The sequence below is a fragment of the Castanea sativa genome, chromosome 5 (assembly GCF_040712315.1).
Source record: "Castanea sativa cultivar Marrone di Chiusa Pesio chromosome 5, ASM4071231v1".
Lineage (NCBI taxonomy): Eukaryota > Viridiplantae > Streptophyta > Magnoliopsida > Fagales > Fagaceae > Castanea > Castanea sativa.
This window is the reverse complement of record NC_134017.1, coordinates 31,426,640-31,436,008: the sequence shown is the minus strand read 5'-3', so window position 1 is coordinate 31,436,008 and position 9,369 is coordinate 31,426,640.

Here is a 9,369-nt window from a genome sequence, read left to right as displayed (position 1 = left end):
AACTCATTGGCCCACTTCCCCTTGGCACTATCTAACCTCTTCTTCAGTTTGTTGACAATAGTCTTGTTCTTAGCTTCATCCTGACCATTACTTTAAGGATACATCGAGGACGAATATTTGTTTTTAATCCCGAGGTTACTGCAGTACTTCCTAAATGCCCTACTATCGAATTGCAATCTTTTGTCTGAGATCAGGGCCTCTAGTACTCTGAACCTAGTGACAATGTTCTTCCAGACAAATTTCTTCACATCAACATCTTGGAAATTCACCAAAGCCTCGGCTTCTACCCATTTTTGTGAAATAATCAATTGCTACTAAACAAACCTCCTATTCCCCATGGCTTGGGGGAATGGGCCCATAATATCTAACCCCCACTGAGCTAAAGGCCACGAACTAGAGATTCGATTTGAGATTTTTCCCTGGGCTAATGGATGTTTGGTGCGTGCCTCTGACATTGGTCACATTTCTTAACATATTTTGTGAGCCAACAACAGACCACCAGTGTGATTCCCATAAAACCCATCGTGCAACTCAGCAAGGAGCCCCGTCATGGCCTCTAGGTGCACACACAATAGGTAAGGCCCCCCAAAAGATCATCTATGTAGCCTTTTCTCTGTTGATAGACAAAACCTAGCTGATTTTCTTTATACTTTCTTAGCTTCCTTCTATTCACTTGGGAGCGCTCCGTCAAAAATAAATGAAACAATGGGGTCCATCCAGCTCAAAGAGGCAGTCGAATTGTAGCTATGCAACGCGGGTGATCTATGCTCGATCACTCCAACAACTCCACTGAATCCGAGGTATACAATGTCCCACGGATGAAGCTAGAGTGGCCAATGAATCGGCATGGCTATTATTCCCCTTAGATATTTGAGATACTTTCACTAACCCAAAACTTGCTAGCAATGAAAGCACTAGTTTTAGGTATTCCACCATCCTGGGATCCCTCACTTCAAAACTCCCTTTGACTTGGCTCACCACCAACCATGAATATAAGTAAACTTCCAACTCTACGGCACCTAGCTGCATGGCTGCTCGGAGTTCAGCCACTAGTGATTCGTATTCAACTTCATTGTTGGAAGCTGGGAAACCTGGCCTGAGTGAACGTTTCAACTTTATACCCTCGGGAGATTCCAACACAATTCCTATCCCAGCCTCGTGGGCATTAGATCACATACACCTTCCATGGTCGAATTGAAACCTGGCAAACCCTAAGTGTGTCACAAACTAGAGGGGTGAATTCCACTATAAAGTCTGCTAGTACTTGCCCCTTGATAGTGTTTCTCGGCCTACACCTAACCTGACAAATTGACCTCTATTCCCCTGCATGTTATCATAAAACCGAGGAACTTTCTAGACCCTACCCTAAATGCACACTTAGCAGCGTTAAGGTGTAGCTTGTGATGCCTCAATATCTCAAACACTTCGGCTAAGTTTGAGATGTGCTCTTCGGACTTCTTGCTCTTAACCACCATATCGTCGATGTATACCTCCACAGCTTGCCGATTTGTTCTCTAAACATCCTAGTAGCCATCAGCTGATAAGTAGCCCCCGCATTCTTCAAACCAAAGGGCATAACTGTGTAATGGTAATTGTCTTCAAGAGAGATGAAAGATATTTTATCTTGGTCTTTCGGGGCCAGGGCTATTTGGTGATATCTCTAGAAGGCATCCAGAAAGCTCATCCTCGATCGGCTATAAGTAGCGTCCACCATTTTGTCTATCTTTAGGACAAGAAATGGATCCTTGGGACACGCTCAATTAAGGTCAGTAAAATCAATGTAGACCTTCTATTTCCCATTCTTCTTCTTCACCACCACGGTGTTAGCTAACCAGTCTAGAAAGAACACTTCTTTGATAGCCCTAGCCTGCTTCAACTTCTCCACTTCTTCTTTCACGGCTTGCACGTGGTGCTTGATGGATTGCCTCGGCTTTTGTTTCTTGGGTGGAAATAGGGGAGCCTCGTGCCAAGATTGTTGTGTACGGTGAGAAAGCATTCACTACTATAAAATTCACCATCACCTATCTTCCCTCTGTTACCACTAGGAGCGTAATCTGCTTCTCTAGCATCACCATTTTTCCGTCAAACCCCGCAAGTGGAGTGTCATACTTCGTGAGATTCTTGACTTTCAGACCCAAACCCTTGTATAGATCTAGGTACATTAACTCAACCCCGCTCCCCTGATCAATCATTACCCTTTTCACGAGAAAACCCTCAATCCTAAAGGTCACAACAAGTGCGTCGTCTTGTGGTTAGGTGGTTTCCTCAAGATCATCATCATCAAAAGATATTTTCTCTTTGGCTAACATTGGCTTCTTCTCAAGACGATCTACCATCTCTAGCTCCTATTGGGGGGAGATGCTTAGAACCCCCCTCCAACGATTGGCACTTACTCCAATGAATGTTGCATGTATAAACTTAATGATCCCAAGGGGAAGAGGCAGTGTACCTCTTCGATTTCCTGACATCTATCTCGTTAGTCCTCCCCCCTGGTGACCGCATACTCCTTCAGGTGCCAAGTCTAACAAGCTGCTCCATGTAGTCTTTGAATGTCTTGCATTGTTCAATTGTATGCCCTTTATCTCAGTGATATGTACAGTATAGACTCTGGTTCCTTCCGGTTAGATCCCCGCCCATCTTGCTAGGCCATCGAAAATAAGATTCATGCTTTATTCTCTCCAAAATCTTGTGTACTAGCTCTTTGAATGCCATGTTTACCCCCTCAACTCGGCCATCAGGGTTTTGTCCCCTTGCTTCTCTCCGGGGACTCAATTGAAAACCTCAAGGTTAGTGCTCCTTTTGGTATTGAAAAGCAGAAGGAGCCTTTCCCTTACCCTATAATCGATCTTCCTCTAACCTCTTATGCTCTTCAATCCATCTCATTAACTGTGCATGTTTTCAGGAGGCCTCATAGTTAAGGAGCCTTTCAACTCGAATTCCTAAGGGAGCCCCAATCTGAAGCTACTAGCAGCCATCTACTCATTGCCTTTTTTGATCTCGTTATAAAACTCCTAGTACCGATCTGCATATGATTAGAGAGTCTCCCCGCTTCCCATCTTCATAAATAGCAGGGCATCAATGGGTTATGGGACTCAGCTTCACGTCACAAAGCATGCTCCAAACGCTTAGATCAATTCCCTAAAGTCATGGATGGAACCTTTCCTCAGGCCATTGAACTATCTCATTGTCATGGGTGGAAGGAAACACTTTACACGAGAGGCCATCATTTCGAGAATAGAGTGCCATGAGTTGAGTGAAGTGGCTTACATTCTCAACTGGAATGGTTTTACCATCATAGCATGTGAACGGTAGGCAAGTGAAGTGCCTCGGCATCTCAGTACACTTTATTTACTCAGAGAAGGGTGACCGAGCTACTTTTCTGAGTGCTCTGCTCATGGCATCCAAGGAAACGCTGGGATGTCTGCATCTTTCTCTCCCCGGCAACAGTGAACCACAGCCTCTAGATTCATTTGATTTATCCCTTGACAACCGAGAATGTCCCTGATGGGACGATCCCCTGGTGTGCCCACTTATGGATTCGCGCTCATGGGATGACTCCTCGAGGTTCCTTCTTTGACGCCTGCCCCTCATCTTGAGCTCTAATTCTTTGATTTGCCTCCGAAAGCTCTACATCTCATGGTCTCGGTCATTGTGATATGAGGCCTTGGGCTTGTAAGATACAGTTTGCTCTCCTTTAAATGACACTGCATGCGAATCTACCCGAGTCTCGTGCCTGTCTTGATTGCGACGCTCTCTCCTACGCTCTTGCTCTATCAGCCTTTAGGCCCGAGATGATCCCCTTAACCAGTTTCCTTCGGACCCCATTGATTCATCATTCGCATGTGGATTCTCCATTTGACAAACCCCTTCACCAACTCTTGACCTTCAACAATAGGTCCCATCTGGTCAAGAAAATAAAGCAGAGAAGGACCCACTTGCATGGGGAAGGGCACCCCTCATGATGGCAAACCCATTAAAGGAAGGCTATAAAAGGGGGAAGAAGGGTATGATATAGGGGATTGGCAAAATTGGGAGGAAACACGAGAGTAGTGAGGAAAGTCACATTTGGGGATTAAGAAATCCTGTTCAAATTCTAGAAAAAAGGGTTGGCTACATAGTCATCATCTCGGCTGGGCCAGGATTAATGGAGTCAAGGGCTCAAACCTTTCTTTAACTATATCAGAAACCTGTAACACCATTTCTTTAGCCTCCCATTGTGGGATAAACCCAATCCAGAATACAAGTAAATTGGGGCCCTCAGCCCACCACAGCTATGCTCAGTAACGTTCCCAACATTCAGTTTTAGGGTCATGCTTAGTAATGTTCGGTTTAGTGTCGAGACGGGCGAGGTTGGTCTTAGGGAGGAGGCCATAGTCCTGGGCTGGGCTTTCATTCATGATCCGTATAGAAACCAAATTTAAGAATCCCAAGAAACCAAAAATCCAATAAAAATTGCATACAAAAAAAAGGAAAAAGAAAACCTAGTAACAGAAATTTCATGATTCTTCTTTACCATAGCTTTGACACAAAGGAAGAAGAAGAAGAAGAAGAAGAAGAAGAAAACGTGGAAATCTGCAAAAAAACAAAAAAACAAGAAAACAAAAAAACTTAAATCCAGAGCAACCCACAACCACAAACTCACAAAATTCCATGAACAATTGAAGCGGATAGAGAGAGGGCAATATATAGAAATTAAGGAGAGACAAAAACATGTTTTAATTACCTCAAAATAACTTGCCGACATAGAATATGTGCTAGGTTGGGTGATGATGGAGAGGTAGAGAGAAATTGGTGCAGTGGCAGTGATCCATGGTGGCGGCAACAATGGTGGAAGAATTTGAGTTTTGGGTTTTGATTTTGGGGGAAGGAAATGATGAGTTTTAGGTTTGGGGAAAGAGATGTTAGTGTGAGAAATGAGAAGAGAGATTTTTAAAAAAACTTTATCGTGTTTTTGTTTTTTCTTTTTAAGAAGTATCAGGTTTTGTAATTTGTATTTGGTGGAGAAAAAAGAGATTTTTTTTTTTTAATAATGTTGATGTGTAAAAATGTGGAAATTTTAAAAAAAAGTCAAATATTGGTTAGAGACTTCGATTTTATGGTATATATAGACAAGGGGTAAGGACAGCTAAAAAAAAAATTTTAATTGCATGCGTTCAGTTCAGCTGTTTAAATTGCATGCTACAATTTGGATTGAAATTATGTGTTTAAACTCGCAATGTAAAGATAATCTTCAAGATTCGTGAATATATATAAGACTTTTGAGTGGCTGCCCCCCTCACCCACAAAAGTTTGCCTTCTACAGTTTAACTTACAAATAGAACTTACGTAACTATTGTATGGAATTTGTTTAACTTGAACATGCAGTACATTACATGCAACTACACACCACAATAAACTAGTGAGCAGCCCAAAATAAAAGTGGCCAGTCTACCCTCTCATATTGCACTATGTAGGAGATATTGTTTTGAAAACCCAAATTAAATCTTACGGACTAGGTGGATTAATATTAACTAGAACCGTGGACCAACATTCTGTGCTTGTGGGTTCCTGCATGGTTTGAGTCACTTCAATAATCAGGGTGAGATCAGGAGTGTAAACTAACCAATTGAAACCAGAACATTACTGCTTTTTGAAACCAACAAGTACACTCTTAGGCAATGTCATGCTTCAAAATTTACTCTTCTGAGGCATTCACACTGATTATCAATGGGGGGTGGGGGAAGGCTCTATAATTAAATATTCTCACAAGTTTCCAGCAGAGAAAATGCCAAAGAAGAGACGACCATTCAGCAGAATAAAATCACAAGTTTCCAGCAGAGAAAATGCCAAAGAAGAGACGACCACTCAGCCGCATTAAATTTCCCCTTATAAGCAATTAAAATTTTGGATCAATGGACCTCTCTCTGTAACCTGTGCTGATCCCAAAACCATACCAATTGATTGTTGGACTTTCCCAAAAAAAGGGAAAAATGCCTAGTTGACTACTAAAATCAGGTGCATGCTTTGTGTAAAACAAAAGGTTTGTGCTTTTCTATCTAATGAGCAGAACTGAAGAAGCTTGCAGAACTGAAGAAGCTTTTTTCATTCAAGTCTTCGCATCTTGAGAAGCCGCTCCATTTTGCATCTTGCCCTTTTGATCCTGCAGGAAAGCTTAAGGAACTGGTGCCCTACTTACACTCTCTTGACCCAACCCTGGCCTTGGTTCCACAGACTCCTGTGTATTGAGATGATCTTTAGCTACAGTATTGCTGGGTTCTGATCTACTATTGGTGTCGGTTGGCTCAGTCATTGCAAGATCCTTTTTCTCACTACCATCTTTCTGGTTTTTAACTGAGCCACTAGCAGGTTGTTTCTTTGTTTCAACCAAAATCTCCTTCACAGCCTCCTCAAGCTTATCCAGTCTCACTTTCACCTCCTTAAGATTTGGGTCAGATCCTGCTTTTTCTTCTGTGGCATTTAATTCCATTTCTCGTCTTCTTTTCCTCTTCTTGCTTTTTTTTTTTTCCTGCTCCAGTTCCTAAGGTTTTGTGTGTGTGTGTGTGTGCGTGTGTATATATATGTTCATCCTTGTTCTAACTGCCGTCTTCCCACTAATCCCAGTAGAGCAACAATACATCATAGAGAAAAGTCTATTTAAAGAATTAAGGAGGCTTCAGTGACTTTAACCTCTTTTTCAAGTTACAGCCATGCCATTAAATCCACAAGATCTTGTTTGTAAATGGGTTATAACATAGGCAATAGTCTTAATTCAAATATGAAACATGCAATATAATAATTTGCATATATTACTCCTCACGTGTGGGAAATGAAAAAGGGTGGAGAATTTAATATAACATTTATAAAAATACTTTTGATTTTTTAATTACAGCCCAAGGTCTGTGATAAAAAAGCATCTGGATCAGCCACATTAGCAGTTTATGATGCTGTGTTAGGCGCTTCATGAATGCCGATATTATCTGAAGTTCTTGCCTATGTTCACCCTGTGTTCAAAAAACTTCATATGTAAAATGAAATGGTTTTAAAGTGCTTCCAAATTTTTAAGCAAATACTAGCTGTGTAATTTAGTTTGCAATAGAACCCGCGTCAATTCCAATCCTGTAAACTGAATCCTAATGTAGAAGGGGCTGGCTAGTTCAACTGGTAAAGTCTTTTGATATAATACCAAAAACCTAAGCTTAAACCCCACCTTCATTCAAGTTGGACGGTTTTGTCCTTGGATACAGCTTGACAGAGTTAGAGCTTGAGAGCAGCATATATCTTGCAGTAGAGCTGTCACGGGGCTACAATTTTAGATATAAAAGTACTTTGGTCTATGTTCAAGTACTTGTACCCATATTTCCAAATTTTATGTATGTACCTGGGAAAAGAAGGAATTGTGGTCAATTCCACCCTAAAAATGCTCCAGTTTGAAAATTGGCTTGAAATTTGCCACCAGTAGTGGCAAGTTATGTATACTAGGTTATAGGTAGGGAGGGCTAACCCCCAACCATCAATAGAAAAAAGTTCACTTTCATCCCAAATGTTGAAACTATCGTGTGTTATTAAATTCATATAAAGCTATTCATACTAATAATTGTTCCTCAAATCCCTTGAATTTAAATCCCCAAATCCAACCTCAATCTAATAAATTCAGAATTTCTAAGCAAGTAGACCACTAAAGGTGACATTAAAAACGTTTTTCAGAAGTCATTAATGATTGAATAATGCACAACTAAAGGGAGGTGTGGCAAGTGAGATGTATGCCACAAAAGATATCATTATGTTTCTTTTAGAGAGAGAGCGAATGACACAAAACCAAAGCAATACAACAATAAAATTGAAAAACAGAAAAATAAAGGATAGATAACTAAGGAGTCAGAGCTAGACTTGCTTGGAGTCAGCACCAAGCAAGAGAGAACCTCTAGAAGTCAGTAACTAAGGTTGGTTGGGTCAAACACCAAGCCATTGGAAAAATTTCCAAGGTAATTTTATTAATCAAGCAAACTGTAATCTTGTCTCTACAGGAGTACAATACCATACATATATAGACCTCGAGTCAAGTAAAAACAAATAAACAAATGACCAAGATTAGTTTTATTTGATTTTGGAAGTCAAATATTTTGTTTGGTAAATTGTGTTCTATTTTAGGTATTATTAGGTTATGGCCCCTAAACTAAGGGTTGAAGATCAATATGAAGAAAAATCAAGGCTACACCCACTAAACGTTTTTTCAAGAGTTTGTCACTGACATCAAAGTATCAGGTACAAAGAACGAATTAATGAAGAATAAACAGAGGGTATAAATGCATTTTTCTTCACAAGTTTGATGAAAGACAAATGTCCTACATGTAGAATAACTCCTTTGTTTCAAATTCTCATGATCAGAAAGAACCAGTAATTTGCAAGATTTCCTTAGGCAGGGTTCCCTGCCAAATGGTTAACTAATGTAACTCAGTGAGGTATGCCCTTCTGCAAAAGACTTCCATGAAATTCAGGCTGATATATATATATATATGTGTGTGTGTGTGTGTGTGTGTGTGTGTGAGGTGGAAAATGCCTTCAAAAGTTTTACATGATGACATGATGGTTAGACATCAGAAGCACAATTTATATAGATACATGAATCAGAATTTGAATGGCATAAATAATTAGTACCATACAGTAAACACATTAAGGATTTTTAGCAGAAGTTTCTAAGTGGATCAATATGCACCACAAGTGTCCTAAAATTGTTAACAAGGACTTCTGATGCATATATGAAAGAACTAAGGAGATATAATTAAGGAAAGAAAAAAGGATAAACAGTCTATAAACAAGGAGAGAACAAATGAGAAACAATTTAACAAAGGTATATAATCTTATTCGTTGCAGGCTTGTAAAGGGAGAAAACTTTAATTACTGCTTCCATTTTTCTCATATCATAGCGAGCATATTGAGCCACTAAATATATGGCTGCACAAGAAAGAAGAGTTTTAATATAGTAGAGACATTTCAAAATTAAAATATCCATATATGTTAAGATGTGTCAATTTCCATACACAAGGAAGGCACGCAGGCATAGAAGAGTTGTACCAGATGAAAAATCAATCCTGACCATGGAAGAGAGACATGTAAGAATACGCATTGATAGTGCAGATGAAGATGCAAAGGAGGTAACCAGATATAGACAATATCAATAGTAAATCATTCCTCTGGAAATAATTTAAAGTATAAAATCAAGGCTAAAGTGCAAACTACACCCTAAAGTTTGAGGGTCTTTGGATTTTATACCTGAAATTTCAGAATTTGAATTTTACCTTTTAAAGTTACATTACATTTGCATCAACAACCCTTCCATCCATATTTTCCATTAAGTACCACATAATCTTGCCACATATGTTTAGTTCGTCC